The 21,117-nt window shown below is 36.8% G+C and overlaps 1 non-coding gene across 1 annotated transcript; it reads right to left on the bottom strand.

The window, feature by feature from the left end:
* Positions 1 to 20,443: 20,443 nt before the first annotated feature.
* LOC116112902 lies at positions 20,444 to 20,550 on the bottom strand. Its single transcript, XR_004125325.1, has one exon. It is a non-coding gene; the product is annotated as a small nucleolar RNA R71 (small nucleolar RNA).
* Between the last annotated feature and the right edge of the window lie 567 nt (positions 20,551 to 21,117).

The following is a 21,117-nucleotide window of genomic DNA, read 5'->3' as shown; positions in this document are numbered from 1 at the left end:
GTGACGACCTTTGAATATGACAATTCTTAATCAAGCGATTAGTACCAATCTTCCATCTACGAGTGACTCTTCAGATTTTTCAAATTCTTCTAATTATTTTGATCAAGAAGAGATGGCTAATTGTACTTTTAAGGAGATGACTACACTAACCCTTGACCAACAACCTTTGTGCATTCGATATAATGACACGGGTGGAGCTTTTGAATTACAATCTGGCATGATTAATCTTTTACCACTTTCTAAGGATTGGCGGGAGAGGATCCAAATAAGCATCTTAAGAAATTCCATGTGGTGTGTTCAAGCATGAAACCAAGTGGCACTACTAAAGAACAAGTCAAGCTTAGGGCATTCCCATTCACTCTCGCATATATCACTAAGGAGTGGCTATACTATCTACCATTCAGGACCCTAAATAACTGGAATGAGATGAAGAGACTATTCATAAAAAAAAAAAAAAAAAAAAAAAATTCTAGCATTTAGAACTAGTCTTATTAGAAAGAAAAAAAATTGTGGTATTCGGCAGTATAATGGGAAGACTTTATATGAGTATTGGGAGTGATTCAAGAAATTATGTATTAGTTTCCCTTGTCATCAAATAAGTGAGCAACTTTTACTCCAATACCTTTATGAGGGATTGATGCCTATGGAGATAAATATGATTGATGCAGCAAGTGGAGGAGTTTTGGTTGACAAAACTCCTACTGAAGTGAGAAACTTGATTGCAACCATGGTTGCAAATTATCAACAATTTGGTGTTTGATCTGATCCATCACCAAGGAACCTAAATGAAGTGGGAATTTCCAATAATATTGAGTAGTAATTGAGTACCTTGACTGCACTTGTGCAAAAATTATGGTTGGACAAGTTAAACAATGTGGAATTTGCTTGACCATTGGACATCCTACCGACATGTGCCCTACTCTTCAAGAGCCTAATATGGAGCAAGCGAATGTCATAAGAGGATTTCAAGGATAGTAACGACCAAGGTATGATCCATTTTCAAATACCTATAATTTGGGATGGAGAGATCACCCTAACCTTAGCTATTCAGGAAATCAACAAGTTGTTGCCCTTACCAACCCACCTGGTTTACCTTATCTAAGAGCACAACAACCGTATCAAGCAAAGCCACAAAATGCTCCTCAATCTCAAAGCAAGTCTTTAGAGGACTTGGTAAACTCTTTAGCCACCAGCACTTTCCAACTCCAACAAGATACAAAGACATCAATCAATAATCTTGAAAATCAAATAGTCAATTGGCTACTGTAATTGGAAGACTAGAGGCGGAAGGGTTTGGGAAACTTCCTTCCCAACATGTGGCCATTCCTATGGAGAATGCTAGTGCCATAACATTGAGAAGTGGAAGACAACTTGAAGAAGCTTATGAGAAACCGATTGATGATGAAAAGATTAAGGACGAGTTACTTCAAGATAGAGCAAAGCAGTCCAAAAATGCAGAAAATTTGTCAACCGACTCCAATGAAGCAAAATGTCACCTAAGCTACAATCTAAAGTTCCAAGAGATTATAGAAGCACTTGATGTTCTTCCAAAGAAAAATTCAAAGTATGATCTCTCTTATATTACACTTCCCATATCTAACGAGAAATTTTTTCCTTCCATTGTGTAGGCCCTTACCTTGGGGTTTAAACTCCTCTTGGACCATCTCAAATATGTGTACCTAGGAGAAGGAGACACATTGCCCGTGATTGGTGTTAGAGTCATGAAATTTGCTCTATTTTGATGATAAAAAGACCCTATGTGTAATTAAATTGAAGTTATATTAAGACAATTGAAGAAACTACGGAATTATTAATGGAAAATCACATTTTAATTTTTCCTTATAATTTGTGCATGTTTGGAATTATTTTTGAGATGTTGTGAGTCAATGTTAGGTTGTGATTTATTGATTAGGTCTGAATTTGTCTCATTTATTTTGTTTAGGGGGTAAATTGTCATATTTTTTGGGGTTGATTTTGTTAGTTTTCATTCGTGTAGGAACTGAATTGAAATTTGTCAAACTTAGCATAAAAGAAGATGAATAGTTCCATAACAGGGCACCCACCCAAATCCCAAACCCTTGCTCATCTCCACCAGATTTCAGCCATCTCTGGTGACCTTTCATCTTCCAAACTCCAATTGGCCATCACCTTTATCATCTCCTTGAAGATCCGTCGTCGTCGCCATTGATGACCATTTGCGTCGCGACGATTCTTTGTTATTCTGATGACATCTCATCTTCTTCGGTGTTGATTCAGCTTCCCTAGGTGAAGGCGATCCTTCCCTCAACCTCCCATGAGCATTTCCATACCGATTCTGGCAAAGAACGGTCGACGACTCTTCGTTTCCACTTCGATGACTGTTTGGCTTCCAGGATGTTTTCACTCACTTTTCAAAGACCTTTCATCTCCATAGCACCTAATTTGGACTCCCCATCACATGAGCTTTCCATCGGTACCTTCAGATCCCATTTTTGCCACCATTTGCCCAAAAACCCGTCAATATTGCTCATCTCATTGTTGGTTTTACACTCTTTGCCATGATTAGCTTCATTGTCACCGCTTCAACCTTCATCGACACACCCATGAGCGGCTACGCTTTCGGTTACCTATTATGGTGTAGGCGAGATCAAGATTGACTCCGCTGCTCTCCTCATCAGCTCTCGACTAGTAGGATGACCCTGATTGTAGGACATTTTGTAGTATTATGTATCAAAGTATATTTCTTTTCGTTTCATGCATGATTACGATACTTTAATGTAGTTTGATGCATGATTTGTGATTATTGGTGTTTTCCATTAAGATTAGTTGTTGATATGAAACCTATTACATGATAAATGTTGGTATGAGATAATTAAATGTTGAGTATTGCTTTAAATTACTTCACATCATGTAGTCTTTCGGTGGCAATTAGTTCATAGTTTTTATGATGGACTGACTGAGAGGCATAGGAATATGGTAGACGCCTCTTGTGGAGGAACATTTATGCACAAGGACGAGAATGAGTTATGGCAACTTTTCGAGACCTTAAGTGAAAATTCAATGCACTAGATTTCTGTATCTAGAATGCCTATCTTAGGGCAGCCATCCAAGAAGGGTGGCATGTATGAGGTGTCACAATTAGATGACATTAGTTCCAAGCTAGAGGTGTTGGCCCATCGGTTTGAGAAGTTAGTATCTATACAAGGGTAGCCGTCTATACAATCATCTCAGAATAGGGCGAACCAAGATGTTTTTGTCATGCACTCCACTCTTGACCATCCAACTGAGGAACCCACCCCCAACCCTTGTTAGGAGCAAGTGCAGGTTGTACAAGGCTTCCAAAGACGGAATGATCCGTACTCAAATACGTATAATCTTGGGTGGCGTAACCACCCTAATTTTTCATGGAAGCCACAACCACCTCAAAATATCCCTAATAATATGCCATATAGGAATAATCCTTCCAATCAGCAAGGCAATTATAGGGAGCAACCTTTAATCCAACCAAGGATCCCACCCCCCGTTCAACAACCCACTCTAGTGCATTCATTAGAATCAATGATGGTTCAAATGCTTCAAACCATGCAAGAACAAATGCTGGCATGTTTCAAACCATGCAAGAATAAAATGTCGACATGAACGCTAGGTTTCGAGACTTAGAGCAAAGTGACCAACTAATACATTCCCATTCCTAATCCATGAGTAAGCTAGAGACCCAGATTGGTCAAATAGCTGAGGTAGTCAATATGAGGGAACAAGGCCAATTGCCTAGTCAAGTCATAGGTAACCCTAGTGGTTCTTCTCAATAGAGAGGGTATTCCGAACAAGCTAAGGCTATGATCACTCTTCAGAGCGGCCAAGAGCCAATTAGGCCTGAGAGGGAAGTAGAAGTGGACAGTAGAGAAAAGGAAAGTCTAGGTGGGGACTAAGCCAAAGAGAGTGAGAGTAAGCCACTTGTATAGTAAAGTGTTCAAAGACTGAGTAAGGAGGAAGTTAGGGAGAAGGAACCATCCTTTGCATCGTACATATCGAAAGCACCTTTTCCTCAGTGCTCAAAGCCCTAAAATGTTCCCACTACTAGGAAAAGAACTAGGATGGAGGAAATGGTTGAGTTGTTTAAGTAGGCACAAATTAACATTCCACTTTTAGATGTCATTAAACAAGTATTTGCTTATGCCAAACTCCTCAAAGACTTGTGCACGCAAAAGAGGCGAATGAAATCTCACGCAGCCAAGACTTTACCAAAAGATGTAGGTACAGTTGTCTCAAACTGCCTTCCCCCAAAGTTAAAGGATCCTAGAGATCCTATTATTTCCTATGTGATAGGTAATATCACTATTGATATAGCCCTCTTAGACTTAGGGGCGAGTGTGAACTTATTACCCACTTCGTGTATGAACAATTTAACTTAAGTGAGCTCAAGTATACTAAAGTCATCCTATAGTTAGCTGACCGATCGATCAAAATGCCTAGGGGACTAATTGAGGACGTGTTAGTTAAGGTTGAGGAATTATATTTTCCTTGTCTTAGACATGGAGTATATGAACAGTGGAAGTATGCCACCAATTATTTTAAGGAGACCTTTCTAGCAATGACAAACGCTTGTATTAACTGTAGGTCAGGAGAGATGGAAGTGTCTTTTGGGAATAGGAAACTAAGGCTTAATGTGTTTAATGTTGGTTTAAGACCTGTGCATGAGGATGATAATGCAATGACAAATGCTTGTATTAACTCTAGGTAAGGAGAGATGGAAGTGTCTTTTGGGAATAGGAAACTGAGGCTTAATGTGTTTAATGTTGGTTTAGGACCTGTGCATGAGGATGATAATGAGTGTTTCATGGTTGACTCTATTGACACTCTAGTGGAGGCTCATGCCCTATAAATGTTATGTGATGATGCAATTTACACTCTTATGAATCCATCTGTCGAGGAGATATGTAGCCTAAATGCTTTGTTTGAGATTGAGGAGGTTAGTGCTTATATAGATAGGTCACCTATTCTATAAAGTAGACCTTGGACCACTATGTATAAACCCTTACCACTTTGTCTAAGACTTCATAACCAATGTCAATTGAGTTTCCTCCAGTTTCAGAGTTAAAGGCCCTGCCTAATACTCTTAAATATGTGTTCCTAGGGCCAAATGAAACGTTACCCATGATCATTGCTGCCAACTTAGATAGTGAGCAGGTGATGAGATTAGTGGCGCTCTTGACAGCACATAAGGAAGCAATCGGTTGGTCGATATTTGATTTGCAAGGGATTAGCCCTTCATTGTGTATGCATCATATATTTTGTAAAGAGAATGCTAAACCGGTGCATGAATTTCAAAGAAGGCTAAACCTGAACATGAAGGAGGTGGTGAAGAAAAAAGTGATCAAATGGCTTGATGCGAGTATCATCTACCCGATACTCGATAGCCAATAGGTAAGTTCGACCCATGCTGTACCGAAGAAGAATGGCCTCACTACTGTTGAAAATGAGATAGATGAGCGAATTCCTACCTGTACTCCCACATGATAGAGAGTTTGCATTGATTATAAGAAGCTCAACCTACCCGCTAGGAAGGACCATTTCCCGCTCCCATTTATTGATCAAATCCTCGAAAAACTTTCTGGGCAGACTTTCTATTGTTTTCTATATGGCTATTTTAGATATAACCAAGTACCAGTTGCCCCAAAAGACTAGGAAAAGACCATGTTCACATGTCCCTTTAGTATGTTTACCTTTCATCACATGCCTTTCGGGTTATGCAATGCATTGACAACGTTTCAAAGATGCATGTTATCAATATTTTTTGAAATGGTGGGTCAATTCCTTGAAGTCTTCATGGATGATTTTTCTGTGTTTGGTACGTCTTTTTATGATTGTCTTAAAAAGCTTGCATTGGTTTTGAAATGACGTAAAGAGACAAATCTTGTTCTTAGTTGGGAGAATAGTCATTTCATGGTCCAAGAGGGAATAATCTTTGATCATGTAGTTTCCAAGAAGGGGATAGTAGTGGATAAGGCAAAGGTAGAGTTGATTTCTCAACTGCCACTGCTTTGTCGATCAACAAATTAGATCTTTCCTAGGCCATGCAAGATTTTATAGACGTTTCATCCAGAATTTTAGTAAGATCTCTAAGCCTTTGTGTGATTTGCTTGCTAACGATATGCTATTTGGTTTTTATGATTTGTGAAACCCCCCCTCCAGTTAGGTATCCTCTAAATACCCCTCAATGAGAATCCCAGGGATACATGTCTGGAGAACGAGTTGTATTTAGAAAAAAACCTGTGTAAGGATAATAATAATAATATCTAAACATGCATACAAGATGTCACGCAGGATCCAAACTTATAATTTTAAAAAGTTTAAGAATTTATCCAGAAATTTACACAATCAAAACATATTTATAGGGTGGAAGCTTCCAAAGTTGTTTCACAAACATTTATCATTTACATTATTTACATCAAGATGACAATAAATCATCTCCCCTCACGTGTAGCCCCGTTGTCTCTAGCATCCTTCGCTTCTGGTCTACCTGCAAAGCAATCAACAATGAAAAGGTGAGCGCTAATCGCTCAGTAAGGAATGATCCATTTCATTCTAAATGTGCTATTTGACCTTCATTGAAACATATTTGTTAACACATCACTTATCTTTTACATCTAGGTATACTTTCCTTTTTTTTCTTCTAATTCATATGCTTTTCATCATTTTGCCCCATGGCTATATAAACATCAATGCATACACATACAAATAAGTATATAAACATAGTACACACATATTACATGTCATGATATAACATCTAAATATCATCTAACATGAGTATAAATCATCCCATGATGTAAATAACATCATAACTCATGTAATGCAACTAAATGCATATGAAGCATTTAACGTGTAGCCGATTGGACTTTTCTTAGCGTCTTAAGCACTTCATATCATCTAGCCTCAAATTCATCTAGAGCTCATATCATCGGGAGTCATGCTTACACGTTATTTAACATCTAAAGCATATATTCATCTTTCCTCAACCGGTATACGAGGATATGCTTCATGCTTACGCATTATTTAGCATCTAAAGCATATATTCATCTTTCCTCAACTGGTATACGAGGATATGCTTACGCATTTTCATAATGTCTATATGCATCTCTAACATCTTATGGCATGTAAATACATATTTTAGTGAGCTTAATACTTTTAATTCATCTATGGGTTATTAATCCATTTACATTACCTCTTGCTCACATTCATCATCTTAAAACATGTATTACATTGCATCTTCATGCCATTTCATAACATTAATCATGCATTGACATCATGACCATGTATATCTTTCAAAGATCATCTAACTAATGGGTAAACATTAGTACATGGCTTAATCACGTCAATATATAATCAATTCATAATCATAAGAATTAGTTATGTTAAACCTTAAACTTTAATAACTAGAAGCTTATACTTCAGGCCATTTTCCATTCATTTTCTAAACGAATTGGCTCTTGGCCTAAACATAAAATTTGTAGGGCTATCTATTTCTAGTGCTTCAAGAATCATCTCATTTCGATTTTTATAACTCAAGTTATGGTCGAAATACTAAAGCATGTTTAACATAACCCCTAAACTTACCAAATCCGAATTTTCATGTTAAACTATGCCACATCAATTCTTGTTGACAATTAACCAATAGGTCAATTTATGGATCAAATAAACCTCCCCTTAATAATCTTTAACATCTTAAAGGAAGTGTAAAATCTCATTCCCATAATCATCCATTATTGTTATAACATTGTAAGCTAATGCAAACAACACATCAACACTTCTAATAGCAACCATTCAACACTATGTGGCCTCCAATACTACAAGTTTTGCCACAATCAACATCCACACTTCATTTTCTTCAATCAAACATAACAACTCATAAAACATAAATAGCAATAACTTCATGTATAATGAATTCAAGGCAATAAATAGAATAAATGAGTTCAACTACACTTGCCATCAACTAATTCTATGCCTTAAAGCCTTAATTTAAGGTTTCATTAAAATCTACAAACCCTAGCATGATCCCTAAAGTCATGGGAGGTTTTTCCTTACATTTTTAAAGAATTCCTCCAACAAATCCTTTGCCTTTGTCTTCTTTTACACCTTAATCCTACATATATAACATTATACCTCAACATCTACTTCAAATCTTCAAATCACATCAAAACTAGGGTTTTTAATCCTTACCTTAAACCCTTCAACTTGGAGATCCAAGGCTCCTATCTTATTCTGCTTGAAAAATTATGCAAAACTCCTTTAAAACTTAGAGAGAGAAACCTTGTTTCATGGAAGATTTGAGAGAAAGTGGAAGAAAGGTTGAAGAAATGCTCCCTCCCTTGGCTTGAACGAATTTCCTCTCATTTATAGGAAAATATTTTCTTAATTTTCGAAAATTATGCTATTGGCCTAATTATTTTAATTGTATAACTCATAAGTCCTTATTCTTCATATAAGGGCATTTTGGTCATTTCGTACTAAACATAATTATTACTTAATTAATGACATTAAATGCAATTAAGCCTACTCATCCTTGACTTTTTCAATGCTTATCCATAGGCAAAATGACTATTTTGCCCCTAATACCTTTCTATGGATAATTATTCATACCGTTCCAAATGAATTGACTATTTTGCCCTTAGTTAGATTCTATGCTTTTTAACATAAAATTAACATCTAGATGACTATTTTGAGTTAGGAACATACCTTTGACATCTTGGGTATTACATGATTCTTTTATGCAGGCCTTTACCATTTTGAAAGAAGCATTGACCACAGCACCCATCATGCAACCTCCTGATTGGAATCTACCTTTTGAAGTGATATGTGACGCGTCAAACTATGCCATTGGTGCAGTCCTTAGCCAACGGGTGAATGAAAAGCCCAGTGTGATCTACTATGTAAGCAAGACCCTTTCCGATGCTCAATGCAATTACACCACTACGGAGAAGGAGTTGCTTGCAGTAGTGTTCTCCTTTGATAAGTATCGGTCTTATTTGGTTGGGTCTAGGATAGTTGTCTTTACATATCACGTTGCAATTAGGTGTTTGTTAGACAAGAAAGACACTAAGCCTAGACTAATTTGATGGATTTTGTTGTTGCAAGAGTTTGATCTAGAAATTAAAGATAAAAAGGGCAGTGATAATGTGGTCGTCAACCACTTGTCCAGACTTTTTTACAAAGTATATCCCCGTTCAATGTTTGAATGACTTCTTCCCAGATGAGCAATTATTTGCTATATCCCAATCCAAAACACCTTGGTATGCCCATATAGTTAATTACTTGGCCGTAGGACAATTACCATTGGGGTGGACCAAGACTAAGAAAGATCATTTCTTTGCAACCATCAAGCATTATTTTTAGGAAGACCCGGACCTTTTCAGAGAGAGGATTGCTTTGAAAGTCCTTTAGTGTGGTTTTTATTGGCCAAGTCTTGTTCGCAATGCATTCTTTTATTGTCATGCTTATACTTCGTGTCAAAAAGTAGGGAATATTAGTAGACGAGATATGATGTCCTTTAATCCTACTTTGGTTGTGGAAGTGTTTGATGTGTGGGGTATTGATTTCTTGAGTCCATTTCCCTCATCTTTTGGCGTTGAATATATCTTGCTTGTAGTGGATTATATGTCTAAATGGGTAAAAGTCATTGCCACTAGGACCAATGATCACAGGGTGGTCGTCAAGTTTGTTCAATCACACATTTAGTTGTTTCAGTCACCCACGTGCCATCATTAGTGATAGTGGTTTGCATTTCACCAATAGGTACTTTGGCTCACTATTGAAAAAGTACTCAAGCACCCATAGAATTGCCACACCTTATCACCCTCAAACTAGTGGACAAGTGGAACGTGCTAATAGGGAAATTAAGACTATCTTAGAGAAAATGGTATTGCCCAATCGTAAGGATTGGCCAGTGCGTCTAAATGATGCACTTTGGGCTTATCTAATTGCTTATCATTCCCCTATTGGCATGTTCTCTTATTGGTTAGTTTTTGAGAAAATATGTCATTTACTTGTAAAACTCGAACATAGAGCATATTGGGCCACAAGGAAATTCAATTTTGATATGACCATGACCAATGACCATAGGAAACTCCAACTTTCAGAGTTAGATGAGCTAAGACACGAAGCTTATGAGAACTCTCGCATCTCTAAAGAGAGGACTAAGGTTTTTCATGATAAACACATTGTTAGGACGTCATTCTCTCCTAATGAAAAACTGTAGCTCTTTAACTACAAGCTTTGTCTCTTTTCGGGCAAGCTTCGGTCATGATGGGATGACCATTTTATTGTTCTTAATGTTTTCCCTCACAAAGCTATTGAAATCCAAAACCCAAAAAGGGACAAGTTTTTAAGGTGAATGGCCAAAGACTTTAAACTAAGCGCTTGTGGGAGGCAGCCCACCTTTGTAAATATGTTTTTTTTGCTTTGATGTTTTTGTTTTTGTAGGAATTGTCATGTTTGGAAACTCATTAACTAGTCGAAGACTATGCTTAAGCATGCTCCACAAACTCCATTGATGACAACCCTCATTGTTTCTCAGGTTATATCTCTCCATCTTATATGCTGCTATTGTTAGATATTTTCTCAAATATGTTGGACGATTTTAATTGTCAGTGATTTTATTCCATTTGAGATCATCTAATGCTAAGTTAGGGAGAATGTTTGTTGTTGTGAGTTATTGAGGACAATGACATTTGAAGTTGGAGACACATGTTGATTGATTTTTATAAGGAGTGTTGTTGGCATATTTGTGTTGATGATACTATTATGGAGTGTTGTGTTGTTGTGGAGGGATGTTTTGAGAAGTGTTGTTGATCATATTTTTGTGGAGATTGTTTTGATGATGTGTTTTGTGATGGAGAATGCACGCTTTTGTGATGGTTGTGATTGAATGGATTATGCTTAAGGTTTGTGGCATGATTATGTTTAGGTTAAAAATATGTTGATTCCTACTCTTGTAAGTCCAAAAGTGGTAAAAGTGAATGAAAGTGAGCTATTTTTTAAAAAATTTCATGAATTCATTCATAATCACCATTTTAGAAGCAATTGAGGTGCTAGTTGAAAGGTTTTGTGAAGTTTTTGAAAATAGTTTGTTGCAATATGGTTTTAAACATTGAATTATTGTTTCTGTTATGTGCTAGGTTTGTCCCTAATTGTGGTTAAACACTATTTTGTGTGAATGTCATGTATTTTAGTGTTTATGCAAGTCTCCTACATACTTTACACGCATATGGAGCAAATTTTCATTTATTATCTTACATGTGTTAAAAATGTTAATCTTTGTCTTTCGAAGTGCTTAAATGTTGCTTGATGATTTAGTTTTGATTTGTAGCCTAGTTTACTCGAGTAAGTAAGCCTGAGGGGTGTTCTACACATAATCCCCTAAAGCTATCTAGCTTGGGAGCGATTGGCCTAAAGCTCGTTGCACGGGTTCTCTAGAAAGCTTAATTGGTCATTACATAGATCATGAGCTTTATAAAAATAAAAAAATAAAAAAAATCTTGACTTATAGCCTAGTTGGTTCGGGTAAGTTAGTGCTCTATAGCCGTCTGGTTTGGGAGTCATTTACCTTCTAGAAATCTTAAGAAGTTAAGACAAGAAAAAGAAAAGAAATCAAGTGTTGAATGAAAAATAAATTATATGTCAAAATCTTGTGTGGAAAATGAGCATTATGTTGCATGTACATAAGTTGGGGAGTTTTGCATGGCATTTTGGCAATATGATATGAACATCAGATGTGTATTTGAAAAACTTGAATGGAGATAGGCAAACCTTGATAGAAACTTTAGTTCTTTATTTAGGATTGTGTTGTTTACTTGTTATGTTCGAATTCTTCACTTTACCTTTTGATGCATGTCTTGGTTGTTGATGGATATGGTTGTGTATCGTTTTGTGAGAATGTTGAAAAGTTTCTTTTACTTTTCTTGAGGACGAGCAAAGAGTAAGTTGGGGAGTATGTTAGAGTCATGAAAGTGATTTTGATGATAAAAAGACCGTATGTGTAATTAAATTGAAGTTATATTGAGAAAATTGAAGAAATTATGGAATTATTAATGGAAAATCACATTTTATTTTTTCTTTAAAATTTGTTCATGTTTCGAATGATTTTTCAGATGTTTAGGTATGAATTGTCTCATTTATTCTGTTCAAGTGGTAAATTGTCATATTTTTGGGGGTTGATTTTGTTAGTTTTCATTCATGTAGTAGGGATGGGCATAAAACCCGGCCTTGCGGGGATCCGCCCTAAATGGGGCAGAGTTTCCCCGAATCATTCGGAATTTGGGCCAGGATCGGGCCTAAAATTAGTCCCGAAATTCAAGGACGGGCTGGGGACGGGATAGGTCTTGCCCTGCCCCGCCCCAGTCCCCACCCCGAAATCCTTAGCCCAGCCCGTATATATATATATATTAAAAAGTCAATCATATATACCTATATTAATTTTAATATTTGAAAATCATTCATATATTATACAATAACAATTTATAATTGTGTAAGTATTTTATGAAACCATAGACAAATAGGTAATAAATAAAACTAGATTAAATACAATAAATCATTATAAATATTTGTAATATATATATATATATATAATTTATATGTATTATACATTATACATTATATATGGTATATAAGTATAATGTATATAACATATATATGTTATACATTATAGATAATATGCTATTATCTATAATCATATGTTAATACATAATATATATCTTATATATGTGTAATATATCATTTGGTGTTTCGATTGATTATAATAAATCAATAAATCATTATAGATTTAATTTCTTTTTAGATGGTATATGATAATTTGGAGAAAATGGTAATAAGGACACAAAACCCCCAAATTCCCCGAATTCCCCATTTGGGGAACAAGCTTTATTTGGGGATTCCCCGAATTCCTCGAACGGGCTACGGGCCAGGATCAAGGAACCCCCTTGGGCTTTTCGGTCGAGGCCGGGGACCCTTGGCCCGTGCCCATCCCTATCATGTAGGGACTGAACTAAAATTTGCCAAACTTTTTATAAAAGACGATGAATAGTTCTAGAACATGGCAACCGCCCAACACCAAACCCTCCCTCATCCCCACCAGATTTCGGCCATCTTCGGTGACCCTTCATCTTCCAAAACTCCAGTCGGCCATCACCTCATCATCTTCGTCATCTCCTTAAAGATCTGCCACCATCGCCATTCATCACCATTTGCGCCGCCAAGATTCTTCATTTTTCTAGCAACATCTCATCTTCTTTGGCATCAATTCAGCTTCCCCAAGTGTCGACCATCCTTCCCTTAGCCTCCCACGAGCATTTCCACACCAATTCCAGCAAAGAACGACTAGCGATGCTTCGTTTCCACTCCGACAATCGTTTAGCTTCTAGGTTGTTTTCACTCACTTTCTAGTGCCTTTTCATCTCCACATCACCTGATTCAGACTTCCATCAGCTGAGCTTTCCATCAATACATTTGGATCCCATTTCAACCACCATTTGTTGGAACACCCACTAGAAAACTAATGTATTCTAGTGAGTTGGGACGGTTCGTATTTCAGGCTATCCATTGGTCACTTGCACTCCTTTTTCTCATCACGGTTTTGTGCTCTTCACCATGACCAGCTTTGTTGCCACCGCTCCAGCTTTCGTCGACACACCCATGAGCGGTTGAGCTTCTGATTGTCTGTTATGGTGTAGGCGAGATCGAGATTGACTCTACCGCTCTCCTCATCAGCTCTCAACTAGTTGGATGAGCCCGATTGTAGGACATTCGATAGTATTGTGTATCAAACTATATTGGTTTTCATTTCATGTTTGATTACGATACTTTAATATAGTTTGATGCATGATTTGTGATTATTGGTATTGTCCATTGAGATTTGGTGCTGATATGAAACCTATTGCATGATAAATGTTGGTTTGAGATAATTAAATGTTGAGTATTGCTTTAAATTACTTCACATTGATTGTAATCGAGTTACATTCGCATTTAATGCCGTTTCTACTTGTGTTGCATTGATTATGTAGTTGGTTGATTGGATAATACGTGTTGACATATTGTATTTGTTAATCGCGTATCAATTAGTGGTATTGTCTTGTAGCGTTTGTCGGTATTCAATGATAGTCTTTAATCAATCGAACTTGAGTAATCGGGTGAGACAGGATAGATTATACCTAGAGTGCTGGAAACCGATGTCATTGGTTTACCTTGCCTTCTAGGTTTAGGAGATCGTAGAGTGTAGAGGAGAATTGTGAGAGTTGGTCTCGTATCGAACCAAAACCATAACGGCAACATTTTTATTATAAAGTTTTAATTCATTTTAATTTCAAGCTTTTATTATTTGCATTTAATTTGTTTAGTTTTAATTAAGTTCTTCAATATTAGCAATTAGTTTCCCTAGTTTTAATCAATCACTTTGTCATCTAACGTTTGTTTACTCAAATACGCATTAGATTGTTAATCATTGTTCCCTGTGGATTCAACCCTACTTACCACTAACTACAGTAACTAGGATTAATTTTGCAGTCGTGACAACCGGCTCAACAATTCTCGCAATCAACCTCTCGAATATCCAAAAAGAAAAGCTTGTTTGTGTGTTGAGGGAATACAAGACAACGATTGGATGGCCAATTCTCGATATTAAAGCAATAAGTCCTTCCATGCGCATGCAACATCATTCTGATATTTTTAGGGTTCTATAATAGTTATTATTTGATTTTGATTGTGAAAATCAAACCAGGAAAACAACATTATGAAATTTTCAAGAAAAATTCAATCAATCAAAACTTAGAATTCTGCAAATCAAGTTGAGATTCCACAAATCACATGAAAAAATAAGATAATTTTCTTGCTTGGAAAATTTGGAGTTGGTTGTAGTAGAGGAGACCAACAAAATACTCACTTTAAGTTTTAGTATTAGACGATAACTTTCTCATGAAACAAACAGCACACTTTTCTCCTTTTATCACAGATTTTTCTACTCAAATACTAGAAAACCGTAATTTGTTTTTCTGGAACCAAGCACGCTTTTAGTGTTGATCTCTATAGATGGAACCAAATTGAAGATCCCAAAACCCTCAATATAGATTTTCATGAAATTTAAGTGATGAAATTGGGTGTTTGGTTGGAGAGAAAATGAAGGAAAGTGAGAGAAAATATAGAGAGCACGAGAGTAAATTATAGTCTTTTTATTACTTGTATAAGAATCCCCCCAAATGTTACATGGCTTGCCCTTTTTATAGGCACATTTGGGGGTGGGGGGTAAGTTTACAATTCGCTCCCATTTTACATATCGCGCTTTCTGCACCTTCCGCCAGCTCACCTCTCTCTTTTCCATATCATCCTCCAATGTGTAGTTATTTAGTTTCTTCTAGTAACTTTTGTTTTCTGACCTTTATCCTTTTCCCATATCTGTTTTATTCTTTATCCTCAACTGGAATATTATGTTAAAAGATTCTTTCTATAATTTTTTGTTCCTACTAATATTGAATATTGGTGAACCTAATGCATATCTAGAATACAATAATTAAGTTAACTAAACAATTTAGACAGGGATAAAATAAGCTTAACAATTAAAATTTGTCTTCAAAAACTTTTAAGTGTAATATTTCATACAAGGTGAAACCAAAAATTTAGCTTAGGAGGGTTAAATTATTTATTTTCAAAAAAATACTAACTTATATATACTTTAGATGAATATTAATAGTATGCAAAGAATTATTAATTGAGAAAGAATGATACATACTGTGGTTGTATTATGGTATTTATAGACTATGATTTTTCTTTGTTAAGGAGTGATGATATGAAAATTTTAATGTTAAAAGTGATAACAAAAAATATTTTTTTGTTATAAGTATTACTATTGTGATGGATAAATATGTATGACTAAAATAATTTTTTTTCCCAAACTATGAGGATGGTGAAATTTGTATCAGTATAAATAAACGATTTGAAATTATTAGATTGATTTTAAAATATTCTTTTTTGGCTTATTTGGGATTCGTTTAACCTTGTAATACTATAAATTTTAAGCCTCAACAAAACATATAACCTAATTTAATATATAATAAATTAACTTTCACTTTTACTCTTAACATAAGTTAAAAGAAAAGTTGACTAATATTTTTTTTCTAAAAAAAATTGACCCGAATTGTTGAAGTAAGCTAGAGGCTAGTTTTGCCACTAATCATGGATATTATTGTAGATTAAAGAATTTGAGATATTAAATTATCAATATAGAAAATGTTGATGCGTGATTTTGACACCAACTAAATGCACGTGTGAAATGCTGAGCTGGCTCAGAAGACACACGCGAACGAGGGTAGTGGAATGAGTAATAGGGGGAGAAACAGTGTTTTAAAGTGGTTCAGATGCTTAAGCAAGCGACTCCTACGTCCACTGATATTGTATTAATATGGGGGGTCAGGTCGCGTTCTGTGAGCTGACTTGCAAGTGATTACAAAAGAGTGAATAAGCTATTACAGAGAGGAATTAGCTATTACAAAGTAAAAATGAGCCAATCCCATAAACGGGAGAGGAGCTCTCTATTTATAGTGGGATGAATTGGAGTAATGATTACAGAATCCGTAAAAAGGGGACAGATACCATGCAAATCCTTCTTTGCGTCCTTTGCATCTCGTTGCTCACCCACTCGAGTGATTTCCTCGTTTAGTGCAGGAGTTGGACAAATGGACAGCCTCCAGCCCTTCGTCAGTCTGGCGTGCACCCACACTACACTGGCAGGAGCATGCTGCTCACACTAGCATGCGACGTGGCTGCATTTGAACGGCTGTAGGATCTGCCTAGACTTTGATCATTTACGCTGACCGGGCTCTATGTCAGCCTTACTTTTTCAGGCATAACAGAAGTCCCTTAGTTTTTAAGGTTTGAAGATCAAACCTTGGAAACTACATAATTATGCCTTGATTTGATGCATTCGAAGAGGTGATGGTTGACTAGACCTACTTGTAAAGAGGTCGAGAACATATTTTAATACAGGTGACCTGAAACGATCTTAGCTGTAAGGTCAGCAACTTGACTTTAGATCGTACTTAGTGCCATAACGATGATGCCGACTTGGACTGATTTCTACGACCTGATTACACTTGGCAAGTTTCATTAAGAACAAAGAATCACGTTGCTCCGCAACTGATGTTCGTTGAGGTTGAGGGGTCACGTTGCTTCGCTACTTACAAGACGAAGAGTGGTTTTCATAACGACCTCTTCAGATGTTTGCCGTTGTGCTTTTGCTGTAGGTGCATTTAATGAAATACCTTCTGTTCTAACAGACGTGCCTTATGCGTAATAAGTGCCAGCCATACGCGTTAAACGCGAGCCATGCTGAAACGACATTCCTTATCAGAGTATTAAATGCGGACGTGGGCGCATTTAATGTGGAGGAGGGAGAACATGCCGTCGCTTGAGTTTTTCAACGGAAAAAAATGACGATTTGGTTTCTTGAGGCGTGATGGTCACTCTTATTCACTGATTCGCGACATGTGGTCGCGATCAACGGTCAAATGCGTTTTTCGCCCAAACTTCGTTTGACTTTGGGAAACCAAAGCACCTTTTCCTTCATTATAAAACCTAGATTCACTTCAGGCAATGTCACAATATTCATCTTCTCAGAGAGAGCAAGAGATTTTCGTGAACTCTGATTCTTTGCCTTTTAAACCGGTGTGCATTTGATATTCGAAGCAAAAGGATTGATCTTCTCATTTCAGGAGGTAAGGATTGTCCCTCTGCTACTTTTATTATTGTTTTCGGTAGTCGTCATACGACGATAATCCGTCGGTAGTTGACCGGAGATGAAATATTCTCTTTGGGATTGAGCCATCAATAGTGGCTCTAAAAGTATTTTGTTAGGGTTTTTCTAGGGTTTAAGGGAGGAAATATTTATTTTTTCCTTCCACGTCATCATACGGAAATAGTGTACGAGAACTAAATGACTCCCTGCTTGTCGCTTTTGCAAACCGTAGTAGGATGGACCCCTCAATGACTAGAGCCGAGGAAGGGACCAGTTCGTCTACACAAGATGCTCCTGCGGGTCCCCCTCAAGAGATCTTGTCGGTGCTTACTAATGAAGAGCTTCAAAGGGTGATAGGCCAATACGCTATCAATATGGAGGTCTTCTGAGACAGGACACGAACAGCTCGGAATCCGCCATGAGGGCTGGCTGCGATCTCCGAGGACATTTTCAAGGGTGGGGGGTTGATCCCTTTCCACCCTTTTGTTAGGTCGATCCTCGACCATTTCGGGATTGCACCCTTGTAGCTCACACCGAACGCGTACATGATAGCCGTGGCCATGTACATCGCGTGCCAAGAAAACGGACTGGACAAGCTAACCGCGCTAGAGCTCGGTGATAATCCTATTTTTCCCTATGATTTTGCATTGAATTTAAATATGATTTAGGATACTTCTCATACAGTTTGGGCCATAATTGCTACCTAATTCTATTAATTTGTCTTTGCAGGTCCAAACGATGATTTTGAGCATAAATGACAGTTTTGAGCGTAAATTGCGTAACTTGAGCATGAACTCAAAATGACCTGATTTTAGAAGCTTTGGAAAGCTAAGAAGCATAGCTACAACTTTCATGTTTTGGGTGTTTCCTAATTCTGACTGGACAAGGGTGAAAACTTGGCTTGAAGTCCTAAACAGTACGTTGGAAACAGAAGAAAAATTTCTTTGGACATGCTTCCGTATTTCTGCCATACATTGAGTTGTAGACCTCGAATTGTGCTGATTATTGCACGAGTGGAAAGATAATTGAAAGGGCTACAATTTATATGTTTAGCATGTTTCCAGATTCAGACTCTATCATGCCCAAATGTTGCCCGAAAGATTCTCACCGTGGCAAGGAAAAAGCTTCGCCTCGGCAAAAACTGTAGCAGATGTGTAAAATAAAACGACGCGTTTTGGCTTGTTAGGGCTTGGTCCTTAAGTGAGAGAGGTATAAATTAGGACGAATAGGAAGAAAAAAGGGGCTTGGTTCGTCATTTCGAAGGCAGCTCTTAGAAGGAGAAGATTATTGAAGATTTGGGCTTCAAATTAGAGAAGATTTCTTCATCTTTTGCTTGTTTTTCAATGATGAATCTTGATTCAGCTTGTTTTTGTTATTTTATTTCGTTTTTGAGTATTAACTGAGTTGTTTAGCTAGGGTTTGATGTAACCTTGATACAATGATTCAAATATATATGAATTGATTTACTTTGAGTTTTAATTTCATGATTGAATGTTTATCTCTTTGCTTAATGACTTTTGGATGCTTGATCACCATTCAAATGTGTGTTGTTCATAATGAGACTGAGAAGTGATTTGTGATTATGCCTCTTGGGATAAATACCATAGATTAGCAAACGCTAGAGATAGGTTTAGCGATCTATGAAATCTAGATAGATTCCATAAAGCTTAAAAGAGTTTGAACTATTAATCTTCATTTTGTTGGGTGCGGAAGCTTAATAGGGATAAGTAGGGAAATGTAGCCTGAGAAGGCATGTTTTACAACTTAGGGAATTTAATTTTCAATCAAGGAATTAGAACTTGGGTAATAGATTCTATGATTTGGGTTAGCATATCTAGGTGAAATCAACACCCTAGCATTTTTTTAGCATTGTTTAATTAGTTAAGTTGTTGGGTTTTGCTTTAATTTCATTATCATTCATTTATATTTTGTTAATTTGTTTTTATTTGTTAATTTTCCATCAATCCAATTTATTTGTGCTTCAATTAGGGCTTAAACTAGAGAAATCGGTACTTAGTAACTCTATCCTCGTGGGAACGATACTCTACTTATCACTTTATTACTTTTTGCGACTAGTGCACTTGCTAATTTGTATGTTTATGAAATCACGCATCAAGTTTTTGGTGCCGTTGCCGGGGATAGTTGATTATTAATATTGATAGTATCTAGTGTAGTGCTAAATTGAAGCTTTTATTTTATTTTTGTAGTTAATCGTAAATATTGTATAGTCTTAAGCTTGAGTTATTTTCCTTGTAGTTTTATTTTTATTTTGTAGTTAAGCTTAATTAACTGTTTCTTGTAGTGCTTGTGGAGATCATGGCAGAAGTACATAGAACGTTGATGGATTATGCCATACCAACGGTGCAAGAATGCAATTATGGTATTACAAGGCCACTTGTTGCAGTGAACTTTGAGATTAAGTCAACAATAATTCAGATTATCCAACAGTTAGTCCAATTTGGTGGAAATTCATATGAGGATCCAATTTTGCATATCGCTAGCTTTCTAGAGATATGTGACACATTCAAGGTTAATGTAATGACTGATGATGCAATTAGGTTGAGATTGTTCTCATTTTCACTGAGAGATAAGGCAAAAGGTTGGGTCATGTCACACCTAGTTGGGACAATCACCACATGGGACGGATTAGCTCAAAAGTTTCTTGCAAAATACTTCCCACCAGAGAAGACGGCAAAAATGAGAAACGAAATTATCTCTTTCATGCAAGGCAATGATGAATCACTCTATGAAGCTTGGGAGAGGTACACAGAGTTATTAAGGAAATGTCCACATCATGGTCTACCGTTTTGGATACAATTCCAAACATTTTACAATGGGTTGCTACCAAATATTCAAACTATGGTAGATGTGGCAGCAGGCGGAGCCTTAAATAACAAGACCCCAGAAGATGCTTATGAATTGCTTAAGGTGATGGCCAACAATAACTACCAAAGACCTAATGAGAGAGCAATGCTGAAGAGAACAATGGGTCTACATGAAGTCGATGTGTTCGCCACATTATCTGCACAAGCTGCATCACTTCAAAGCCAATTGGGAGGTATGAATGTAAATTCTATTCACTCACCTTTTATAACTTGTAAATTTTGTGTAGGAAACCATGGGAGTGTGGAATGCCAACATGGAAACCAGTTAGTCTTCTTAACAACTGAGCAAGTGAATTACAAGGTTAGTTCACAAAGGCTGCAAAATGACCCCTTCTCCAACACCTACAATCCTAGTTAGGGGAATCACCCAAATTTGTCTTGGAACAATCAAAGCAATCAAAGGACAGTGTCAAACCATCAACCAGTGGTGAATAATCAACCATGTGAGCAAAGAATGTCAAAATTGGAGGATATGTTTGGAAA

Source organism: Pistacia vera, unplaced genomic scaffold, assembly GCF_008641045.1.
Source record: "Pistacia vera cultivar Batoury unplaced genomic scaffold, PisVer_v2 Contig67, whole genome shotgun sequence".
Lineage (NCBI taxonomy): Eukaryota > Viridiplantae > Streptophyta > Magnoliopsida > Sapindales > Anacardiaceae > Pistacia > Pistacia vera.
Note: the sequence above shows the minus strand (reverse complement) of the source record. Positions and strands in the feature narration are given on the sequence as shown.